At 41.5% G+C, this 22,265-nt stretch overlaps 1 pseudogene; it reads right to left on the minus strand.

Moving 5' to 3' along the window:
* Positions 1-11,386: 11,386 nt before the first annotated feature.
* Positions 11,387-21,497, minus strand: LOC128577652 (NEDD4-like E3 ubiquitin-protein ligase WWP1; annotated as a pseudogene).
* Positions 21,498-22,265: the final 768 nt, after the last annotated feature.

Raw genomic sequence — 22,265 nt, forward strand, 5'->3', positions numbered from 1 at the left:
TGATTGATGATATTAGAGATTTTACTCTTTTTTTCCTGATTAGGTTGGCCAGAGGTTTATCTATTTTATTGACCTTTTCAAAAAACCAGCTTTTTGATTTATTGATCTGTTGTATTATTCTTTTGTTTTCAATTTCATTTAATTCTGCTCTAATTTTGGTTATTTCTTTTCTTCTACTGGGTTTGGGGTTGGAATGTTCTTCCTTTTCCAGTTGCGTGAGATGTCCCATTAAGTTGTTAACTTCCTCTCTTTCCGTTCTCTTGAGGAAGGCTTGCAGTGCTATAAATTTCCCTCTTAGAACTGCCTTTGCAGTGTCCCAGAGGTTCTTATAGTTTGTGTCTTCATTGTCGTTTTGTTCCAAAAAATTGGTGATTTCTTTCTTAATCTCATCTCTGACCCAGCTATCATTCAGCATAAGGTTATTTAACTTCCATGTTTTTGTATGGGTATGCAGATTCCTGTTGTTACTCAATTCAAGTTTTATTCCATGATGGTCCGAGAAGATGCATGGAATAATTTCTATTCCTTTAAATTTACTGAGGTTAGACTTGTGACCTAAAATGTGATCAATTTTGGAGTAAGTTCCGTGGGCTGATGAGAAGTATGTGTATTCAGTTTTGTTGGGATGAAATGTTCTGTAGATGTCTGCTAAATCTAAATATTGGATGGTTAGGTTTAAATCTAAGATTTCTTTGCTCAGCTTCTTTCTGGAGGATCGATCCAACACTGCCAAGGGAGTGTTGAAATCTCCAAAGATTATGGAGCTGGAGGAAATCAAGTTACTCATGTCTGTTAGAGTTTCTCTTATAAATTGAGGTGCATTCTGGTTGGGTGCATAGATATGAATAATTGAGATCTCGTCATAGTGAGTATTACCCTTAACAAATATGAAGTGACCATTCTTGTCCTTCCTTACTTTTGATGGTTTAAAGCCTACTGTATCTGCAAATAAAATTGCAACACCTGCTTTTTTCTGATTACCATTTGCCTGAAATATGGATGACCATCCTTTCACCCTGAGTCTGTATTTGTCTTTTAAGTTGAGATGTGACTCTTGCATGCAACAAATATCTGGCTTGAGTTTTTGTATCCAGTCAGCTAACCTATGCCTCTTTAGAGGACAGTTTAAGCCATTCACATTGATGGAGAGTATTGATGAGTCTGGTGGAATTTTGGGTATCGAGTTTTTCAAAGGTCCAGTGGACATTTTTAGTCCTTTCACCAGTGTGGAAGTTGGAGTTTGATCCGAAGTTTCTGAGTGAGTTTACTTTTGTGGTATAGGATTGGGTTGGTCATTGTGGAGGATAGGTCTGAGAACATCCTGAAGAGCTGGTTTACTATGGCAAATTTTTTCAACATATGAATGTCATTGAAGTATTTAATTTCTCCATCATAGATGAAACTCAGTTTAGCTGGATACAAGATCCTGGGTTGAAAGTTTTTTTGCTTTAGGAGATTAAAAGTTGATGACCAGCCTCTTCTTGCTTGAAAAGTTTCAGCAGAGAGATCTGCAGTTATTCTAAAATTCTCACCTTTGTACGTTATAGTTTTCTTTCGCCGGGCTGCTTTGAGAATCTTCTCTTTCATGTTAACTTTAGTGAAGCTAATTATGATATGTCTGGGTGATGGCTTATTGGGGTTGAATCGTGCTGGGGTTCTGAAGCTGTCTGCTATCTGAATTTCAGATTCTCTAGGCATGTCTGGAAAATTTTCTTTCATAATTTCATGTAGAAGGGCCTCTGTGCCCTTGGCAGCTACCTCATCGTTCTCCGAAATTCCTATAACACTTATGTTGTTTTTTTTTCGAATTATCTGAGAGCTCTCTGAGTGAGTGATACGTTTTTGCTCTCCATTTCTCTTCCTCTTTGAGAGATTGGGAGCGTTCGAAGACTTTATCTTCAATGTCAGAAATGCTTTCTTCTGCTTGCTCCATTCTGTTACTGAGGGATTCTACTGTATTTTTCATATCTTTGAGGGCTGTAAGTTCTTGTTTCAGTGTGTCTAAGTCTTTGGTGGTTTTGTCTTTAAATTCATTAAATTCTTGAGACAATTTTTGAATTTCTCCTCGAATTCCTAATTCCATTTTATTAATCTTGTCTGCAAACCAAATTCTGAATTCGACTTCTGACATCTCAGCCAGTTGTTTATGAATGGGATCTTCAATCACATCTGCCGTATCTTTTATTGGGGGGGTTGATCTATTCTGGTTATTCATGTTACCAGAGTTTTTCCGCTGATTCCGCCCCATGGTTTACTCCCTTTGGTTTTTCCCCTGGGGTTTTATCGAGGGCCCGTACAGTGTTGTGGCCTGAGAAACTTGGGCCCTGTCTTGTGTGGTGGAGCAAAGTGGTTCTGTCTTGTTTTCAGCTGGTTTCTGTTCGATCCTATTGCAACTTCTACTCTGGCATGAAATCTCAGCTGTGTGGAAAAATCAGCAATTAAGTCACCCCGCCTGCCCACCTCTGGCCCCAGTTGGAAAAGGAGAATCAAACCTTTCTACAATCGCACACCCAGGGCACCGCCTGAAAAGTCCTCAGTCTATTAGCCCAGTTCAAAAGGTCCGAATCAACTGTCTCAATCGGCACTTGTCTCGGGTGGAAGGGTTCAAGAGGTCTCTGGGAACTGGATCACAGGGGCCTGGTGACTCCTCTGACACAGCTCACCCCAGTGCAGCGTGGAGTCAGGAGGAGCCACCCAGCAAACAGAGCAGTCTGGGAAGGTTGACGTCTCCTTCCCCACTTTGCCCCTCCGTCGGACCCAGTCACTGGTATCTCTGCAGATGGCTAACCCAGTTGCCTGCAGTGAACAGACACTCCAGGGGTTTGCACCTGCCTGAATCGCAAGGAAGTCTGCCAGGCCCCCGCAGACTGCCGCTATCTAGCAGGAGGAGATGGGGCCTGACATCTTTGAGTGTTTGATGCAGGTGATGGGAAGGAGGTGTTCACTCAGGCTTAGCCCCGTCCCTGATGCATGCTGCTAACAGAACAGAACAGAACAGACAACTTTGTGAGGTTCTGTCTCTGTTCCTGTCGTCGCCTACAGAAGACGGGCTGTTTTGAGTTCAAACGTCTTTGCTGCTGGAGAATTGCGTCTGAACACCTCTCTGGGTCGGCCCCGCCCTGGAAGCTTCCCGGTTTTGTGAGCCGTGTCACCGGTGGCCTCCTCTGGTTGCCCAGGGAGACAGGGGGTGTGGCCTCAGAATATCCAGAAGTGAGCGTTCTGCCGTTAAAGATAAAACGGCTGTTGATCTACCTCCAGGGAACTGCTGCTCTGGTGTGGGCACTCAGGGGAACCTTTTCTCCTCTGACCCGCACTCCAGAGTCAGCACTGAGCGGCCGCAGTTTGTGCTGGGTCCACACCCCTTAAGAGATCCCCCAAGAATCAGAACTCTTGGGGGATGGGCCCCCAGACCCCGATTGGGAGTGTGGGGGGGGGAGCTAGAGTTTCATTCAGTTTTACGCAATACTACGGTCGGGGAGGGCTCCTGCACTGCACCGCAGGGAAGTGCCGCCAAGGCTTGATTTCCCCTCAGCAGAGTGCCCTCTCCTCGCTCATGTATCCCAGAGTCAGCGCTGACCTGACGCAGCTCAGGCACTGTGCACTCCCCTTGAGAAATCACCCAAGGAGCCGAACTCCTGCGGGATAGGCCCTCAGACCCCGAGTGAGAGTAGGGGTTCTCAGCTCTCAGCGGGGAGGCCAGAGTCTTATTCAGTCTTGGGCCCCGTATGCCCGGGGATGTTTGGTGCACTGCCCCGCAGGGAAGTGCCGCGAGGCCTGAATCCCCCTCAGCCCGGTGCCCTCTCCTCACTTGCGCGCCTCAGAGTCAATGCTGACCAGTCGCAACTCGGGGACTGTCCACTCCCCTTGAGAAATCACCCAAGGATCCGAAGTCCTGGGGGACAGGCCTCCAGACCTCAGTGGGTGGGAGGGGAGCGCCGGGGATTCAGGGTTGCCGGCAAAGGATTCCCAAAGTTTTATTCAGCCCTATGTCCGGCAGGAGAACACTACGGCACCCCAGTAGGGGAGGTAGGTCCAGTTTTCAGAAGGTCTCTCCCGTGGAGTGTAGTGGGAGGGCCTTTAATTTCTGCCCGCTTGTTCAATTGTGGGGCTCTTGAGCCGGTCTCATGGTGGAGGGGGACTCTCGTCCGCTTGGTGGTGGATTTTGTACCTTTTGCTTGCGTCCTTGTGATCACAACTTGCCTCAGCGGTGTTGATGTGCGTTCTTCAGCCTTCTCTCTTGGTGAGGCTCAAGTCCACCAGGATACTTACTGAATTCCTGTCCCTTAACTCTCCTTCTGGACGGGAGCCTTTGTTGAAAGCTGGCTTCAGTCCGCCATCTTGTCTCCCCTCAAAAAAACATTTATACTTTAAGAAGTTCAGAAATTTCACTGTACAGATGGGAGGTGGAGCAAGATGGTGGCCGAGTAACAGCTTCCTTGCATCTGGGCACTGTGAGTCTGGGGAGATAGGACTCCAGGCATCTCTGGCGGGTGAGATCTGCCTATCATCACCCATGTGAGGATACAGGGAGTCAGCGAGTGACTTCTGGACCACCAGAGGAGGACTAAAACATTGGAAAAATGGCAAGTGGTCGCGTGTGTTCAATCCGTCTAAACCTGCCCACAATTGTAAGTTCAGTAGCAACGAGACTGCAAACCAGAAAAGCCTTACCTGTGAACTGTTTTGCTGTCTTTGGACTTGGCACTCAGTTGAACTGCCTTGGGGAGAGCCTGAGCGGGAGTGCGGAGAACTTTGGCCGTTGTCTAGGGCCCCAGTCTCAGCCGGTGAGCCAGACGGAGCTAATAGTGTTTGGCTGTGGGTCACAGGGAGCCATTGTGAGCGATCTGCCCCGGCAAACTCTGCCCTCAGGGTTGCACAGCTAGAATCAGGTGGGAGCTGGTAACCCAGAGACCAAGTAGCCTAAGGGTGGCGTCTGAGCTGCCTTGCAGCCCTAACCCTCAGGGGCAGAGTGAGACCGGATTTGGCACTCTGGGTAAGTAGATAGCCACTTCAGCAGTGATTCCAGTGATAAGCACTTTCCTGGGAAAGATTCTGCTCAGCAAGTTTACAAGTTGAAAGTGCCTTTTAAGTGTGCTGAAGAGAGATTTAGGGTGTCTACCTGCTGGGGATTGAGAAATCAGCAGCCTCCAGTCGTATCAGAACTGTGATTAACATCTCATACCCCAGAAGACCACGTGTTGCCCAGACAATATTCAATAACATACACATACTGCTTTGTTTTTGGTTGTGTTATTTTATTTTATTTTTGGTTTCATTGTTTTTTTGTTTATTTTGATGTTGTTGATGTTGTTTTGTTTTTTAATTTTAACCTTTTCCATAAGGATCCTTTTGATTTCTCAATTTTTCTAGTTTAATTATAATTTCCCATTGCTGCCTTTTTCAATAACTAGAAATTCATTTTTGCTACTGTTTCTACCACTACTATTTGGTTTTTCACCCAATTTTATCCAGTAAAGTTTTCTGTTTGCTTGTTTTGGTTTGATTTATAGCATTTTTGTCTTTCCTCTCTACTTGGTGGAGGTGGGGTACTGTGTCTGATCAGGTTAGCAAAGAGCTGCTGACCTCAAGGGAACCACCCAACTGGGCACCCCCAGAAGGTGGGGTCTTTTTAAGGTTGTGTCAAAGTACCCTACTGTACACCTATATTGCTCTGTCTCCCTCTATCTGTGCCTCTCTTCTTTTTGTCAATATTCCTTTTACCCACCCCCTCTCCTTTCTCTAATTTTCTTTTTTTTTTTCTTATCACTCGGTCCTCCTATCTTTCATCCCTTTTTTGCTCTTCAAACTTCTCACCCTTCTGGTCCTGTAACCCTTGGTCCACAGGCACGAGAACTTAAAGAGCAAGAGGAAGTAAAAGGAAAATTAGGGCAAGGAAACAGATAAAAGAAATCACTCATGAGGAAGAATCAGCAGAAAATTCCAGGCAACATGAAGAACCAGTCCAGAACAATGCTGCCAAGAGGCCATGAGGTAGCTACTGCAGAAGATTCCACCTATAAAGAAATGTTAGGAATGAAAGAAAGGGAATTTAGAATACACATGTTAAAAATAATGAACGAAATGATGGAAACAATGAAGGAAACTGCTAATAAAGTGGTAACTAACCAAAAGGAAATCTAAAAACAGAATCAAATAAGAGATGAATGATATGAAGAATATAAACAGGATATAGCAGAGCTGAAGGAACTGAAACAGTCAATTAGGGAACTTAAAGATACAATGGAAAGTATCAGCAACAGGTTGGATCATGCAGAAGAAAGAATTTCAGAGGTACAAGACAAAGTTCTTGAGATAACTCAGATAGTAAAAGAGGCAGAAAAGAAGAGAGAGAAAGCAGAACATTCACTGTCAGAATTATGGGACTTTATGAAGCGTTCCAACATACGAGCTATAGGAATTCCAGAAGGGGAAGAAGAATGCCCCAGAGGAATGGAAGCCATACTAGAGAATATTATAAATGAAAATTTCCCAAATATCACCAAAGATTCTGACACACTGCTTTCAGAGGGCTATCGGACCCCAGGTCGCCTCAACTCTAGCCAAGCTTCTCCAAGACACATTGTGATGAACCTGTCCAAAGTCAAGACAAAAGAAAAGAGTCTACAAGCTGCCAGGAGTAAGCGCCAGCTGACCTACAGGGGCAAATCCATCAGATTGACCGCAGACTTCTCTAATGAAACGTTCCAAGCAAGAAGACAATGGTCATCTACCTTTAATCTACTTAAACAGAACAATTTCCAGCCCAGAATTCTGTACCCTGCTAAGCTAAGCCTAAAAATTGACGGAGAATTCAAAACATTTACGGATATACAAACATTGAGGAAATTTGCCACAACAAGACCAGGTCTACAGGAAATACTTCAACCTGTTCTGCACACTGACCACAATGGATCAGCAGCAAAGTAAGAACTCAGAAATTAAAGGACAGAACCTAACCTCCACACTGATGCAAAAGATAAAACTAAGCAATGGACTATCACAAAATAAGATGAATAGAATACTACCACACTTATCAATTATCTCAATAAATGTTAATGGCTTGAATCCCCACTGAAGAGACATAGATTGGTTGAGTGGATTAAAAAACACAAGCCATCCATTTGCTGTCTGCAAGAAACACACCTGGCTTCAAAAGACAAATTAAAGCTCCGAGTCAAGGGTTGGAAGACAATTTTTCAGGCAAATGGAATTCAGAAGAAAAGAGGAGTTGCAATCTTATTTTCAGACACATGTGGATTTGAAGCAACTAAAGTCAAAAAAGACAAAGATGGTCACTTTATATTGGTCAAGGGAAAAATACAACAAGAAGACATTTCAATTCTAAATATTTATGCACCCAATTTAAATGCTCCCAGATTCTTGAAACAGACCTTACTCAGTCTGAGCAATATGATATCCGATAATACCATCATAACAGGGGACTTTAAAACTCCTCTTACAGAGCTGGACAGATCCTCTAAACAGAAATAAAACAAAGATACAAGAGATTTAAAGGAGACCCTAGAACAACTGTGCTTGATAGACGCATATAGAACACTCCATCCCAAAGATAAAAAATATACATTCTTCTCATCACCCCATGGAACGTTCTCCAAAATTGATCACATCCTGGGACACAATACAAATATCAACAGAATCAAAAGAATTGAAATTTTACCTTCTATCTTCTCAGACCATAAGGCAATAAAGGTGGGACTCAACTCTAACAAAAACGCTCAACCCCACACAAAGTCATGGAAAATAAACAATCTTCTGTTGAATAACAGAGGGGTGCAGGAAGAAATAAAACAGGAAATCATTAACTTCCTTGAGCATAACAACAATGAAGACACAAGCTACCAAAACCTGTGGGATACTGCAAAAGCAGTTTAGAGAGGAAAATTCATCGCTTTAGATGCCTACATTCAAAAAACAGAAAGAAAGCGCATCAACAATCTCACAAGAGATCTTATGGAATTGGAAAAAGAAGAACAATCTAAGCCTAAACTCAGTAGAAGAAAAGAAATATCCAAAATCACATCAGAGATCAATGAAATTGAAAACAAAAGAATCATTCAGAAAATTAATGAAACAAGGAGTTGGGAGGGAGGAGGGTGGGGCCTTAGTGTGTGTCACACTTTATGGGGGCAAGATATGATTGCAAGAGGGACTTTACCTAACATTTGCAATCAGTGTAACTGGCTTATTGTACCCTCAATGAATCCCCAACAATAAAAAAAAAAGAATATTTCAGATTGCATATGAAACCAGCACATTGTACCCCTTGATTGCACTAATGTACACAGCTATGATTTAACAATAAAAAAATAAAAATTAAAAAAAAATTTAAAAAAAACATAAATAAAATAGATAAACCATTGGCCAGGCTAACGAGAAATAGAAAAGTAAAATCTCTAGTAACCTTAATCAGAAATGATAAAGGGGAAATAACAACTGATCCCACAGAGATACAAGAGATCATCTCTGAATACTACCAGAAACTCTATGCCCAGAAATTTGACAATGTGAAGGAAATGGATAAATACTTAGAATCACACCCTCTCCCTAGACTCAGCCAGGAAGAAATAGAGCTCCTGAACAGACCAATTTCAAGCACTGAGATCAAAGAAACAATAAAAAATCTTCCAACCAAAAAATGCCCTGGTCCAGATGGCTTCACTCCAGAATTCTATCAAACCTTCAAGGAAGAGCTTATTCCTGTACTGCAGAAATTATTCCAAAAAATTGAGGAAGAAGGAACCTTCCCCAACTCATTCTATGAAGCAAACATCACCCTGATACCAAAACCAGGAAATGACCCAAACAAAAAGGAGAATTTCAGACCAATCTCACTCATGAACATAGACGCAAAAATTCTCAACAAAATCCTAGCCAATATATTACAGCTTATCATCAAAAAAGTCATTCATCATGATCAAGTAGGCTTCATCCCAGGGATGCAAGGCTGGTTTAACATACGCAAGTCTATAAACGTTATCCACCATATTAACAGAGGCAAAAATAAAGATCACATGATCCTCTCAATAGATGCAGAAAAAGCATTTGATAAAATCCAGCATCCTTTTCTAATTAGAACACTGAAGAGTATAGGCATAGATGGCACATTTCTAAAACTGATTGAACCTATCTATGACAAACCCACAGCCAATATTTTACTGAATGGAGTAAAACTGAAAGCTTTTCCTCTTAGAACTGGAACCAGACAAGGTTGTCCTCTGTCACCTTTACTATTCAACGTAGTGCTGGAAGTTCTAGCCAATACAATTAGGCAAGACAAGGAAATAAAGGGAATCCAAATGGGAGCAGAGGAGGTCAAACTCTCCCTCTTTGCTGATGACATGATCTTATACTTAGAGAACCCCAAAGACTCAACCACAAGACTCCTAGAAGTCATCAAAAAATACGGTAATGTTTCAGGATATAAAGTCAATGTCCACAAGTCAGTAGCCTTTGTATACACCAATAACAGTCAAGATGAGAAGCTAATTAAGGACACAACTCCCTTCACCATAGTCTCAAAGAAAATGAAATACCTAGGAATATACCTAACGAAGGAGGTGAAGGACCTCTATAAGAAAACCATGAAATCCTCAGAAAGGAAATAGCAGAGGATATTAACAAATGGAAGAACATACCATGCTCATGGATGGGAAGAATCAACATTGTTAAGGTGTCTATACTTCCCAAAGCAATCTACCTATTCAATGCCATTCCTATCAAAGTACCTACATCGTACTTTCAAGATTTGGAAAAAATGATTCTGCGTTTTGTATGGAACCAGAAAAAAACCCGTATAGCTAAGGCAGTTCTTAATAACAAAAATAAAGCTGGGGGAGTCAGCATACCAGATTTTAGTCTGTACTACAAAGCCATAGTGGTCAAGACAGCATGGTACTAGCACAAAAACAGAGACATAGACACTTGGAATAGAATTGAAAACCAAGAAATGAAACTAACATCTTACAACCACCTAATCTTCGACAAACCAAACAAGAACATACCTTGGGGGAAAGACTCCCTATTCAATAAATGGTGTTGGGAGAACTGGATGTCTACATGTAAAAGAATGAAACTGGACCCACACCTTTCCCCACTCACAAAAATTGATTCAAGATGGATAAAGGACTTAAACTTAAGGCATGAAACAATAAAAATCCTCCAAGAAAGCATAGGGAAAACACTGGAAGATATTGGCCTGGGGAAAGACTTCATGAAGAAGACTGCCATGGCAATTGCAACAACAACAAAAATAAACAAATGGGACTTCATTAAACTGAAAAGCTTCTGTACAGCTAAGGAGACAATAACCAAAGCAAAGAGACAACCTACACAATGGGAAAGGATATTTGCATATTTTCAATCAGACAAAAGCTTGATAACTAGGATCTATAGAGAACTCAAATTAATCCACATGAAAAAAGCCAACAATCCCTTATATCAATGGGCAAGAGACATGAATAGAACTTTCTCTAAAGACGACAGACGAATGGCTAACAAACACATGAAAAAATGTTCATCATCTCTATATATTAGAGAAATGCAAATCAAAACAACCCTGAGATATCATCTAATCCCAGTGAGAATGGCCCACATCACAAAATCTCAAAACTGCAGATGCTGGCGTGGATGTGGAGAGAAGGGAACACTTTTACACTGCTGGTGGGACTGCAAACTAGTACAACATTTCCGGAAAGAAGTATGGAGAAACCTTAAAGCACTCAAGCTAGACCTCCCATTTGATCCTGCAATCCCATTACTGGGCATCTACCCAGAAGAAAAGAAATCCTTTTATCATAAGGACACTTGTACTAGACTGTTTATTGCAGCTCAATTTACAATCGCCAAAATGTGGAAACAGCCTAAATGCCCACCAACCCAGGAATGGATTAACAAGCTGTGGTGTATGTATACCATGGAATACTATTCAGCCATTAAAAAAATGGAGACTTTACATCCTTTGTATTAACCTGGATGGACGTGGAAGACATTATTCTTAGTAAAGCATCACAAGAATGGAAAAGCATGAATCCTATGTGCTCAATTTTGATATGAGGACAATTAATGACAATTAAGTTTATGGGGGGGGAAGCAGAAAGAGGGATGGAGGGAGGGGGGTGGGGCCTTGGTGTGTGTCACCCTTTATGGGGGCAAGACATGATTGCAAGTGGGACTTTACCTAACAATTGCAATCAGTGTAACCTGGCTTATTGTACCCTCAATGAATCCCCAACAATAAAAAAAAAAAAGGGAAAAAAAAAAGAAATTTCACTGTACAAAATAAAGAGCTTATAGACGCTATCTGTGCAATTTTTCTTGGCTGTGGTATTTAAATGCACAAACTCCTCCAAAACGAGAAGCCACATATTCATTCTTGTCCAAATCCCTCTCTCTCTTCTATTGCATAAAGTAGTTTTTCCTTTAGTTGTTCATAACTCTTATATGGTGGTAGATCGAAGTGATTAAAATATGTATGGCATCTTGGTAACCAGGTGTCTTTGCCAACTTTTTCAATGCAAAACTTTTTTTTTCTTGGGGCACCATACACTGGTTTTATATACAATTTGACATATTTTCATCACACTGATAAACATAGCCTTCATGGCATTTTCTTAGTTATTGTGCTAAGACATTTATATTCTACATTTGGTAAGTTTCACATGTACCCTTTGTAACCTGCACCGTAGGTGTGTTCCCACCAATTACCATGCCTCCGCCCATCCTCCCACCTCCCCACTACTCCCCTTAACCTTTACCCATATTCTTAGGTAATAGTTGTGTTATAGCTTTCATATGAAAGCTATAAATTAATTTCATAGTAGAGCTGACTACATTGGATACTTTTTCTTCCATTCTTGAGATACTTTACTAAGAAGAATATGTTCCAGCTCCATCCATTTAAACATGAAAGAGGTAAAGTCTCTATCTTTCTTTAAGGCTACAAAATATTCCCTGGTATACATATACTACAATTTATGGATCAATTCGTGGGTCGATGGGCACTTGGGCTTCTTCCATGACTTAGCAATTATGAATTAGGCTCCAATAAACATTCTGATACAAATATCTTTGTTATAATGTGATTTTTGGTTTTCTGGGGATATAGCTAGTAGAGGAATTATAGGATCGACTGGAAGGTCTATTTTTACTTCTCTAAGTGTTCTCCAAACATCTTTCCAAAAGGAACACATTATTTTGAATTCCCACCGGCAGTGTAGAAGTGTTCCCTTTTCTCCACATCCATGCCAACATCTCTGGTTTAGGGATTTTGTAATATGGGCTAATCTTACTGGAGTTAGATGATATCTCAAAGTAGTTTTGATTTGCATTTCTCTGATGATTAAAGATGATGAGCATTTTTCATATGTGTGTAGGCCATACACCTATCTTATTCAGAGAAGATTCTCTTCAAGTCCCTTGCCCAGCTTGAGATGGGATCACTTGTTCTTTTCTTGCTAATACGCTTGAGTTCTCTTTGGATTCTTGTTATTAAACCTTTTTTGAAGACATAAACTGCAAGTATCTTCTTCCATTCTGAGGGCTGTCTACTTACTTTACTTAACTGTGTTCTTGGCTGTGCAGAAGCTTTTAGTTTGATCAGGTCCCAGTAGTGTATTTTTTATACTGCTTCAATTTCCCAGGGAGTCCTCCTCATAAAACATTCACCCAAGCTGATTTCTTCAAGAGTTTTCCCTGCACTTTCTTCCAGTATTTTTATAATTTCATGTCTTAAGTTTAAATCTTTAATCCAGTGAGAGTCTATCTTAGTTAATGGTGAAAGGTGTGCGTCCAGTTTCATTCTTCTACGGGTTGCCAGCCAGTTCATCCAGCACCATTTGTTAAATAGGGAATCTTTCCCCCCACTGAATGTTTTTAATTGGCTTGTCAAAGATCAAATAATGGTAAGTAGCTGGGTTTGTCTCTTGGCTCTCTATTCTGTTCCAGATATCCACCTGTGGTTTTTTTTTGTGCCAGTACCATGCTGTTTTAATCACTATCAATTTATAGTATAGTCTGAGGTCTAGTAGCGTGATTCCTCCTGCTTCGTTTTTATTTCTGAGTAATGTCTTGGCTATTCAAGGTTTTTTCTGATTCCGTATAAAATGAAGCATTTATTTTTTCAAGATCTTTAAAGTATGACAAGGAGCTTTAATAGGGATTGCATTAAAATTGCATATTGCTTTGGGTAGTATGGACATGTTAACAATGTTGATTCTTCCCAGTCATGAGCAGGGTATGTTTTTCCATTTGTTAACATTTTCAGCTATTTCTTTTCTTAGAGTTTCATAGTTCTCTTTACAGAGATCTTTCATGTCCTTTTTTGGTAAACTCCCAAGTATTTCATCTTCTTTGGCATTACTGTGAATGGAATAGAGTCTTTGACTGTTTTTTCAACTTGACTATTGTTGGTATATATAAAGGCTACCGATTTATGAATGTTGATTTTGTAACCTGAGATGCTGCTGTATTCCTTGATCACTTCTAAAAGTTTTGTAGCAGAATCCCTGGTGTTTTCCAGATATACAATCGTATCATCTGCAAAGAGCGAAAGTTTGATCTCTTCTGATCGTATGTGGATACCCTTGATCGCCTTTTCTTCCCTAATTGCAATGGCTAAAACTTCCATTACAATGTTAAAGAGCAGTGGACACAGTGGGCAGCCTTGTCTGGTTCCTGATCTGAGTGGAAATGATTTCAATTTAACTCCATTCAATACGATATTGGCTGTGGGTTTGCTGTAGATGGCCTCTATCAGTTTAAGAAATGTCCTGTCCCTTCTATACCAATTTTCTTAAGTGTTCTGATCATGAAAGGATGCTGGATGTTATCAAAAGCTTTTCTTCATCAATTGAGAGAATCATATCGTCTTTGTTTTTTAATTTATGTGCTCAATTATATTTATAGATTTACGTATATTGAACCAGCCTTGACACCCTGGCATAAAATCCACTTGGTCATGGTGTATAATTTGTTTGATGTGTTGCGGGATTCTGTTTGTTAGGATCATGTTGAATATTTTGCATCAATATTCATTAGTGATATTGGTGTATAATTTTCTATTCTTGTTGGGTCTTTTCCTGGTTTGGGGATCAAGGTGATGTTTGATTCATAGAATGTGTTGGGTAGTATTCCTTCTTTCTCTATATTTTGGAAAAGCTTGAGTAATATGGGTACTAGTTCCTCTTTAAAGGTTTGGTAGAATTCTGACGTGAAGCCATCTGGTCCCTGGCTTTTCTTTTTAGGGAGATTTTGTATAGTTGATGCTATTTCAGAACTTGATTTGTGCCTGTTCATCATTTCCACTTCATTCTGGCTAAGTCTTGAAAGTGGTGTGCTTCCAAGTATTGGTCAATTTCCTTCAGATTTTCATATTTCTGAAAATAAAATGTAATATTCATTAAGGATTTTTTGAATTTCTGAGGAGTCCATTGTTATTTCGTCTTTGTCATTTCTGATTGATGAAATTAGAGATTTTACTCTTTTTTTCCTGGTTAGGTTAGCCAAAGGTTTATCTATTTTGTTGACCTTTTCAAAAAACCAACTTTTTGATTTATTTATCTATTGTATAATCCTTTTGTTTTCAATTTCATTTTATTCTGCTCTAATTTTGGTTAGTTCTTTTCTTCTATTGGGTTTGGGATCAGAATGTTCTTCCTTTTCCAGTTGCTTGAGATATTCCATTAAATTGTTAATGTCTTCTCCTTCCATTCTCTTGAGGAAGGCTTGTAGTGATATAAATTTGCCTCTTAGGACTGTCTTTGTGGTATTCCAAGGGTTCTGATAATTCATGTCTTCATTGTCATTTTGTTCTAAAAATTTGGTAATTTCCTTCTTAATCTCGCCTATGACCCACCTATCATTTACCATAAGGTTATTTAGCTTCCATGTTTTTGTATGATTATGCAGATTCCTGATGTTACTGATTTCCACTTTTATCCCTTGATGGTCCAAGAAGTGCAAGGAATAATTTCTATTCCTTTAAATTTACTGAGGTTAGATTTGTGACCTGAGATGTGATCGATTGTGGAGTATGTTCCATGGGTTGATGAGAAGAATGTGTATTCAGTTTTGTTGGGATGAAATGTTTTGTAGATGTCTGCTAAATCCAAATATTGAATGGTTAAGTTTAAATCTAAAATGTCTTTGCTCAGCTTCTGATTGGAGGATCTATCCAACACTACCAAAGGACTGTTAAAATCTCTGACTATTATGGAGCTGGAGGAAATCAAGTTGCTCATGTCTGTTAGAGTTTGTCTTATAAATTGAGGCGCATTCTGGTAGGGTGTATATATATTAATAATTGAAATCTCATCATATTGAGTATTACCCTTAACAAATATGAAGTGACCATTCTTATCCTTCTTTACTTTCGTTGGTTTAAAGCCTATTGTATCTGCAAATAGAATTGCAACACCTGCTTTTTTCTGATTTCCATTTGCCTGAAATATAGATGACCATCCCTTCACCCTGAGTCTATATTTGTCTTTTAAGGTAAGATGAGATTCTTGTATGCAGCAGATATCACGCCTGAGTTTTTATATCCTGTCAGCCAACCTGTGCCTCTTTCAAGGACAATTTAAGCCATTTGCATTAATGGAGAATATTGATAAACCTGGTAGAATTTTGGGTATTGGGTTTTTCAAAAGTTCAGGGACATTTTTAACCCTTTAGCCCATAGGCCCCCAAACTATGGCCCGTGGGCCACATGAGGTGCTGTGATTGTATTTGTTCCCATTTTGTTTTTTTACTTCAAAATAAGATAAGTGCAGTGTGCATAGGAATTTGTTCATAGTTTATTTTTTAAACTATAGTCTGGCCCTCTAACTGTCTGAGGGACAGTGAACTGGCCCCCTGTTTAAAAAGTTTGAGTATGCCTGCTTTAGCCACTGTGGAAGTTGGAGTTTGATCAAAAGTTTCTGAGTGAGTTTACTTTTGTGGTGGAGGATTGCACTGGTCATTATGAAGAATAGGTCTGAGAATATCCTGGAGAGCTTGTTTAGTTATGGCAAATTTCTTCAACATGTGAATGTCATTAAAGTATTTAATTTCTCCATCATAAAGGAAACTCAGTTTAGCTAGATACAGGATCCAGGGTTGAAAGGTATTTTGTTTTAGGAGATTAAAAGTCGATGACCACCCTCTTCTGGCTTGAAAGTTTTCAGCAGAGAGATCTGCACTCATTCTAATATTCTTCCCTTTGTAGGTTATGGTTTTCTTATGTCTGGCTGTTTTCAGAATTTTCTCCTTCATATTAACTTTAGTGAAGTTAATTATGATGTGCCTGGGGAATGTTTTATTTGGGTTGAGTCGTGCTTGGGTTCTGAACCTGTCTGCTATCTGAATTTAAGAATCTCTTGGCATGTCTGGAAAATTCTTTCATAATTTCCTGAAGAAGAGCCTCTGTGCCTTGGGAAGCCACTTCATCACCTTCAGAGATTCCTATTAGGCAAATATTAGTTTTCTTCAAATTATCCCAGAGCTCTCTGAGAAAATGATCTGTTTTTGCTCTCCATTTCTCTTCCTCTTGGAGAGTTTGGGAGCATTCAAAAGCTTTGTCTTCAATGTCAGAAATCCTTTCTTCTGCTTGCTCCATTCTGTTACCGAGGGATTCTACTGTATTTTTCATATTTTTGAGGGCTACAAATTCTTCTCTCAATTTGTCAAAATCTTTGGTAGTTTTGTCTTTAAATGCATTGAATTCTTGAGACAACTTTTGAAATGCTCCTGGAATTTCTAATTCCAACTTTTCCTCTATTCTATTAATATTTTTTGTAATCCAAAGTCTGAGTTTGATTTCTGACATCTCAGCCATCTGTTTATGAATGGGATCTTCAGTTGTGTCAGCCATATCTTTCCTTGGGGGCACTGATCTACTCTGGTTATTCATGTTACTGGAGTTTTTCCCCTGATTCCGCCCCATGATGATTTTACATCTCTTGACTAGGTAAGCAGGTAAATAGAAGTTGGGTTGGGGGCTCCAGGAGTAGTGCTTAACCAGCACTTTGCCCAAAACCTTGGAATGGTGTATATACCTTTTCCCCTGGAGCTTTGCTGAGGACCCATACAGTGATACATCCTGAGAAACTGGGGAACTGCTTGCCGTGGTGGGGCTAAGTGGCTCTGTCTTGTTTTCAGCTGGTCTCTGTCCTGCCTTAGTGAATCTGTTACTCTGGGTTGAAGTCTCAGCTTTGGAGAAATACCAGCAATTACATCACCCCACTCCCCCATAGGCAACAATTAGAAATGGAAAAATCAAACCTTCCTACAACCACACACCCAGGGTACCACTTGGATAGTCCTCAGGCAATTGTCCCAGTTCAAGAGGTCCAATACAATTGTCTCAGTCAACACCTGTCTCAAGTGGGAGAGTTCAAAAGGTCTCCGGCAACTAGATCGCAGGGGTCTGCTAACAACTCAAGTGTGACTTGCTCTGGTGCTCAGTGAGGTGAGGAGGACCCACTCAGCAAATAGATTAGTCCGGGAACGTTGATGCCTCCTTCCCCTCCTTGTACCTCTCTCTTGTACACCCAGTCACTGATAACCCCACAGGGCTGTGATCCAGTTGCCTCCAATGAACAGATCCAGTTGCCTCCAATGAGCAGATACACCTGCGTGAATCAAGAGTTCAAAAGGTCTCCAGCAACTAGATCGCAGGGGTCTGCTAACAACTCAAGTGTGACTTGCTCTGGTGCTCAGTGAGGTGAGGAGGACCCACTCAGCAAATAGATTAGTCCGGGAACGTTGATGCCTCCTTCCCCTCCTTGTACCTCTCTCTTGTACACCCAGTCACTGATAACCCCACAGGGCTGTGATCCAGTTGCCTCCAATGAGCACATCCAGTTGCCTCCAATGAGCAGATGCACCTGCGTGAATCACAGGGAGATCAATGTCTTCTCAGCCAGGCCGCTGCTCTCTGCCACTATCCTGCAGGGAGAGGTGAGGCCTGACAACCTTGGATGCTTAATGGAGGCTGGGGTAGTTCACTCAATTCCAGCCCCCCCCCCCCCGATTGATGTTGCTGACAGAACAGAACAACTTCACAGGATTTGTTTCTGTTCTGGCCAGTTATATTCCCCTGCAGATCTGAAGCTGTTTGAGTTCACAGAAACTGTGACTTAGGCCCAGTCTATGCTGCTGCCCAGTCTCAGCTTCAGTTTCTGTTGGGGTGGGCCAGTTATAGCTTACACACAGCCTCTGTCTTCCCTCCTTTGTCTCAGCTATGATACCCTGAGGGTGGGTGTGTCTTAGGCTCAGTAAAGTAGTCCTCTGGGTCAGCCCTGCCCTGGGAATCTGCTGGCTCTGCAAGTGTGTATTCTAGTCCCTGAGCTCTGCCCAGGCTTGTGCCACCTCAGGCAACCCTTTACTCATGGGGCCTGCGTTTCTGTCATAGGTCTGTTCCACCAGTGGCTGCCACCAGAGAAGATGACCGGCCTCCTCTGGTTGTCCAGAGAGACAGGGCATGTGACTCTGGAATATCCAGGGGGGTGAGCCCTATTGTTGCTGCTGTGGCTGCTGCTTTGTGCCTCAGGGCACCACCGCTTCTGTATGGTTCCCTCTCAGCTGACCATCCTCTTCTTACTCCTGTCCCACAGAATCAGCACTGACCAGCAGCAGTCCATGCCATGTCCACACCTCTTGAGAAAATACACAAGAATCTGGACTCCTGCAGGACAGGCTTCGAGACCTCGGAGTGAGAGTGGAGGGGAGTGCTGGGAGTTCAGAATTGTAGGTAGAGATTATATACAGTTTTATACAGTTTTATAACTGACAGGAGAGTGCCATGATACCCTAGTAGGGGAAGTAGGTCCACTTTTTAGAGGGTCTCTCCCATGGGATAAAATGGGAGGATGTTTGAACTCTGCCCACTTGTTTGTATGGAGTACTGCGAGCCATTCTCATGAGGGAAGGGACAGCTGTCCACTTGGCGATGGATTTTGTACCTTTTGCTTGTATCCTTGGGGTCGCAGTTGGCCTGAGCAGGGTTGATGTGCATTCCTCAACCTTCTTTCTTGGCTCAGCTCCAATATACCAGGTTACTTGCTAAACTTCTGTCTTTTAACTCTCCTTCTGGACAGGAGCCTCTGTGGAAAGCTAGCTCCAGTCAGCCATCTTGCCTCCACCCCCCTCAATGCAAAACTTTTGAAGCCCATTACTTCCCATGAGCTCAACAAATCCTCCTAAAGGTAAACAATAGGTTCCAAACTATAACAGTTGCATTCTTACTTCTTGTCTGTCACAAACTGCCAAAACCAAATGATTTGCTTGCTGTTTCTTGTATGGTGTGAATAAATAGTATTTCTCTGTCAATCTGCCAAGTCAACCTCCTGCATGCCACACAACATAACCTCCAATTCTTTTTTGTCAAAATACTGTAGCCCTTGAAGAGGAACAACTTCATTAAAATCATCAAGGAAAGCTTTGCTCTGTTCTTGTACTCCTCGAGAAAAATGTCATTCTGTCATTAAACCAATATATTCATCTTTGTTTTCCTCAGTCACCAAGATATTGGAACCTCCCTACTTGAGGTCATGTGAAGTAACTTTTTCCAAAATCTCCATGTTAACAGAAAAGTACATTTCTAAGTCACACTCTTCAATGTTGTTGTCTGTTATCCAGATAAGGGAGTTATAAAATCCAGTGTCAGTAGATTCCAAATCCTTAATAGTAAGTTTTTTACTTAGCATTTGCTTATAGAATGGTAAAGAGAAACCAGTATCAATAAACTTTCCATGAAATAGTGCCATAGCTATAAAGTGACCAATGAAACAGAAGTATGAAAGATGGTCTGAATTAATGGTTGATGCTGGATTTATTTGCAAACAACGGTTGTTCTTGCCTACATACTCAAATAAGCAATACATTGGGTTCAAAACTTCATGTGAAAGCAAGTAAAACCATTCTCTTGCTAGGCCACCATATCAAGTCCTTCTTCCCTAAATATTACATATAATTGCTTCCTCAAGTGGTAGGGTTTTAATGCCATAATCTATTGGAAGGAATCTTCAAACAACGTCTGTCAGGACACATTGATCTTTATATGACTGGGTAGTGCATTAGACTGGCACAAATAACGGAAGTGAGCAAGTTTCCACCTAAAGCTGCACTGTTCAAAATTCCAGACAGATTCCATGGTAGGCCATGTTGTTGTTCTGGTGTTATGATCCACACAATAAACCCTTCCATGATTATCAACTCTTCTTTCCCAACCTGGAGGTAAAGGTTGTGCTCTCTCCCAGTGGTAGTTCGAGAGTTATGATCCACATAGTAGGTTCTACCATGAGGATCTTTTTCTCTGTTCCCACTCTGAGGGCAAAGTCTCTGTGTTGACATTTCCAGACTGCTGCGGCACAGGTTCTGCACACCCATCTGGGTGTCTTTTTTTTTTTTTTTTTTTTTTGGCTGAGGCTGGGTTTGAACCCACCACCTCCGGCATATGGGGCTGGCACTCTACTCCTTTGAGCCACAGGCGCTGTCCCCCATCTGGCTGTCTTAATTTGGCTGCTTCAAAAGCAGAACTATTTTCAGAATTAGAAGTGTCATGGTTTAATACACTTCTAACTTCAGCTCCCAATTCTGCACTGCTGGAAGGAATATATTTATCGTTTTCTGAGGAAGTCACTATTTCTTGAACTGGAAGATCTTTGACTATAGTACTAGTGCAACTTAAAGACAAGGCGTTTTCTTCAGACACTATTGGAGTCCTGGTATCAGAAGCATTATCAGTTGGTGCAAATGAGGATGATTCTCCATTAACAGTGTCACTGGCAGGCTCAGATATAAGTGGTTTGGGAGCTGGTGTATTTTGGGGTCTGGCAGTAACCTGAGACAGAGATGAAGATGTGCCATCTCCATTAACTACATATGACCTGGATGAGTTTTAGACCAATGTGTTTGCAGGTACGTGGTTATCTATTCCATTAGCACACCTCAATGGCCACCCTGGTAGTTGTCCTTGCTGAAGGCTCTCCATTTTCATGTAAGGCATCACCATTTTGCTGTATTTCTATGGTTGGAGACAAGCTGCAGTTTGTTAGATTTTCTTGCTCAATCACTAATCCATCAAGCACAACTGTCAATTCACTGGTTTGCACTATGCCATTCTTGTTTTCCAAGGAAAGTTTTAATTGTTCTTTCACTCTTTCCAATTTTCTATTGTGTATTAACAGAGCTTGTTTCAAATCTATCACTGCTTTTCCTAATAAAGCATCTGCTTGTAAAATGTGATGACTCCAAACTCGAAATTCCAATTTTGTCTGTGGGGTCATATTTACAGTTAGCTGTTCATCCCATTTTGGATTAGAAGAACTACCGGATTTTGCTGTTTTCTTAATTTCTCCATCTACAACCACTTCTGTACATACTGCTGCTCCAAACCAGTTCTTTTTTCTTTTTCGTTTGGCACTAGAAACAGTTACTTGTAACTGTAGCATCCCACTGTGCTTATTACTAGTATCAGACCTTGGTGAAGCAGTGGCCATGTCCCCAAATTCAGCTAAAACAATGTATCAGGAACAGTGCTAACCACTGGGGATACAAAGATCAGTGAGATACAGTTCCCTCTTTCAAGGAGCTCACAGTCTTGTGAGGAGACAACCCCCTCCTGGCAGGTGGGCAGCCACGGCAATGGCACCTCCTCTTGTGGCGGGGGCCCTCACCCTTCCATGCCCAAGATCGCCTTCTGGCAGCAAGGAGCAGCGGAGGCAACAGCCACCCAAGCATTGGCCTGGCAGCCCAGGCCGCCAGCAGACACTCAGAACCCACACGCTGATCCGTCCGACACCCGACCCTCCCCGCACTCCTACCCTGGCCACATGCCCATAAATGGATTTTTTAAGAAAAGTTCCTGAAATGAAGTATAAACTCCATGTTATCTATTGCTAGTAGTAGTAGCAGCAGCAGCAGCAGTGGCATCATCATAGCTCACAGCAACCTCAAACAACTGGCCTCAAGTCATCCTCTTGCCTGAGCCTCCTGAGTAGCTGGGACTACAGGTGCCTGCCACCACTCCCACCTAGTTTTTCTATTTTTAGTAGAGACAGAGTCTCACTCTTGCTCAGGGTGTTCTCAAACTCCTGAGCTCAAGCAATCCTCCCCTGCCTTCCAAAGTGCTAGAATTACAGGTGTGAGCCACCGTGCCTGGCCTCTCAAGTCACTCTTGGAAAAAAATTTACTTCCCTTTCGGGTTTTTCTGGAAACTGGAGGCTGGGCAGCGCCATATTTTTTTTGACACCATTATGTTCTGCATT

The sequence above is a fragment of the Nycticebus coucang genome, chromosome X (genome assembly GCF_027406575.1).
Source record: "Nycticebus coucang isolate mNycCou1 chromosome X, mNycCou1.pri, whole genome shotgun sequence".
Classification (NCBI taxonomy): domain Eukaryota; kingdom Metazoa; phylum Chordata; class Mammalia; order Primates; family Lorisidae; genus Nycticebus; species Nycticebus coucang.